The following is a 3783-nucleotide window of genomic DNA, read 5'->3' as shown; positions in this document are numbered from 1 at the left end:
CCACAACCTACCAGTCACCCATTACCTACCACCCACCCTACCTCCCACCTACCACCCACCCTACCTCCCACCTACCACCCACCACCCCGTGTCAGTCACCCACCCACAACCTACCAGTCACCCATTACCTACCACCCACCCTACCTCCCACCTACTACCCACCAACCCGTGTCAGCCATCCACCCACAACCTACCAGTCACCCATTACCTACCACCCACCCTACCTCCTACCTACCACCCACCACCCCGTGTCTGCCATCCACCCATAACCTACCAGTCACCCATTACCTACCACCCACCCTACCTCCCACCACCTCAGCCACCCACCCACAACCTACCAGTCAACCATTACCTACCACCCACCCTACCTCCCACCTACCACCCACCACCCCGTGTCAGCCACCCACCCACAACCTACCAGTCACCCATTACCTACCACCCACCCTACCTCCCACCTACCACCCAACACCCCGTGTCAGCCACCCACCCACAACCTACCAGTCACCCATTACCTACCACCCACCCTATCTCCAACCTACCACCCACCCTACCTCCCACCTACCACCCACCACCCCCTGTCAGCCACCCACCCACAACCTACCAGTCACCCATTACCCACCACCCACCCTACCTCCCACCTACCACCCACCACCCCGTGTCAGCCACCCACCCACAACCTACCAGTCACCCATTACCTACCACCCACCCTACCTCCCACCTACCACCCACCACCCCGTGTCAGCCATCCACCCACAACCTACCAGTTACCCATAACCTACCACCCACCCTACCTCCCACCTACCACCCACCATCCCCTGTCAGCCACGCACCCACAACCTACCAGTCACCCATTACCTACCACCCACTCTACCTCCCACCTACCACCCACCCTACCTCCCACCTACCACCCACCACCCCGTGTCAGCCACCCACCCACAACCTACCAGTCACCCATTACCTACCACCCACCCTACCTCCCACCTACCACCCACCACCCCCTGTCAGCCATCCACCCACAACCTACCAGTCACCCACTACCCACCACCCACCCTACCTCCCACCTACCACCCACCACCCCCTGTCAGCCACCCACCCACAACCTACCAGTCACCCATTACCCACCACCCATCCTACCTCCCACCTACCACCCACCACCCCGTGTCAGCCACCCACCCACAACCTACCAGTCACTCATTACCTACCACCCACCCTACCTCCCACCTACCACCCACCACCCCGTGTCAGCCATCCACCCACAACCTACCAGTTACCCATAACCTACCACCCACCCTACCTCCCACCTACCACCCACCACCCCCTGTCAGCCATCCACCCACAACCTACCAGTCACCCATAACCTACCACCCACCCTACCTCCCACCTACCAGCCACCACCCCCTGTCAGCCATCCACCCACAACCTACCAGTCACCCATTACCTACCACCCACCCTACCTCCCACCACCTCAGCCACCCACCCACAACCTACCCGTCAACCATTACCTACCACCCACCCTACCTCCTACCTACCACCCACCACCCCGTGTCAGCCATCCACCCACAACCTACCAGTCACCCATTACCTACCACCCACCCTACCTCCTACCTACCACCCACCACCCCGTGTCAGCCATCCACCCACAACCTACCAGTTACCCATAACCTACCACCCACCCTACCTCCTACCTACCACCCACCACCCCGTGTCAGCCACTCACCCACAACCTACCAGTCACCCATAACCTACCACCCACCCTACCTCCCACCTACCACCCACCACCCCGTGTCAGCCACCCACCCACAACCTACCAGTCACCCATTACCTACCACCCACCCTACCACCAACCTACCACCCACCACCCCGTGTCAGCCACCCACCCACAACCTTCCAGTTACCCAAAACCTACCACCCACCCTACCTCCCACCTAACACCCACCACCCCGTGTCAGCCATCCACCCACAACCTACCAGTCACCCATTACCTACCACCCACCCTACCTAATCCCTACCAACCACCACCCCGTGTCAGCCATCCACCCACAACCTACCAGTCACCCATTACCTACCACCCACCCTACCTCCCACCTACCACCCACCAACCCGTGTCAGCCACCCACCCACAACCTACCAGTCACCCATTACCTACCACCCACCCTCCCTCCTACCTAACACCCACCACCCCGTGTCAGCCATCCACCCACAACCTACCAGTCACCCATTACCTACCACCCACCCTACCTCCCACCTACCACCCACCACCCCGTGTCAGCCTCTCACCCACAACCTACCAGTTACCCATAACCTACCACCCACCCTACCTCCCACCTACCACCCACCACCCCCTGTCAACTATCCACCCACAACCTACCAGTCACCCATTACCTACCACCCACCCTACCTCCCACCTACCACCCACCACCCCCTGTCAACCATCCACCCACAACCTACCAGTCACCCATAACCTACCACCCACCCTACCTCCCACCTACCACCCACCACCCCCTGTCAGCCATCCACCCACAACCTACCAGTCACCCATTACCTACCACCCACCCTACCTCCCACCACCTCAGCCACCCACCCACAAGCTACCCGTCAACCATTACCTACCACCCACCCTACCTCCTACCTACCACCCACCACCCCATGTCAGCCATCCATCCACAACCTACCAGTCACCCATTACCTACCACCCACCCTACCTCCCACCTACCACCCACCACCCCCTGTCAGCCACCCACCCACAACCTACCAGTCACCCATTACCTACCACCCACCCTACCTCCCACCTACCACCCACCAACCCGTGTCAGCCACCCACCCACAACCTACCAGTCACCCATTACCTACCACCCACCCTACCTCCTACCTACCACCCACCCTACCTCCCACCTACCACCCACCAACCCGTGTCAGCCACCCACGCACAACCTACCAGTCACCCATTACCTACCACCCACCCTACCTCCCACCTACCAACCACCACCCCGTGTCAGCCACCCACCCAGAACCTACCAGTCACCCATTACCTACCACCCACCCTACCTCCCACCTACCACCCACCACCCCCTGTCAGCCTCCCACCCACAACCTACCAGTTACCCATAACCTACCACCCACCCTACCTCCCACCTACCACCCACCACCCCCTGTCAGCCATCCACCCACAACCTACCAGTCACCCATAACCTACCACCCACCCTACCTCCCACCTACCACCCACCACCCCCTGTCAGCCATCCACCCACAAACAACCAGTCACCCATTACCTACCACCCACCCTACCTCCCACCTACCACCCACCACCCCGTGTCAGCCACCCACCCACAACCTACCAGTCACCCATAACCTACCACCCACCCTACCTCCCACCACCTCAGCCACCCACCCACAACCTACCAGTCAACCATTACCTACCACCCACCCTACCTCCCACCTACCACCCATCACCCCGTGTCAGCCACCCACCCACAACCTACCAGTCACCAATTACCTACCACCCACCCTACCTCCCACCTCCCACCTACCACCCACCACCCCCTGTCAGCCACCCAACCACAACCTACCAGTCACCCATTACCTACCACCCACCCTACCACCCACCTACCACCCACCACCCCGTGTCAGCCACCCACCCACAACCTACCAGTCACCCATTACCTACCACTCGCTTTACCTCCCACCTACCACCCACCACCCCCTGTCAGTCACCCACCCACAACCTACCAGTCACCCATTACCTACCACCCACCCTACCTCCCACCTACCACCTAACTCCCCGTG

This window comes from Anopheles marshallii (assembly GCF_943734725.1).
Source record: "Anopheles marshallii chromosome X unlocalized genomic scaffold, idAnoMarsDA_429_01 X_unloc_4, whole genome shotgun sequence".
Taxonomy (NCBI): Eukaryota; Metazoa; Arthropoda; class Insecta; order Diptera; family Culicidae; genus Anopheles; species Anopheles marshallii.
Note: the sequence above shows the minus strand (reverse complement) of the source record.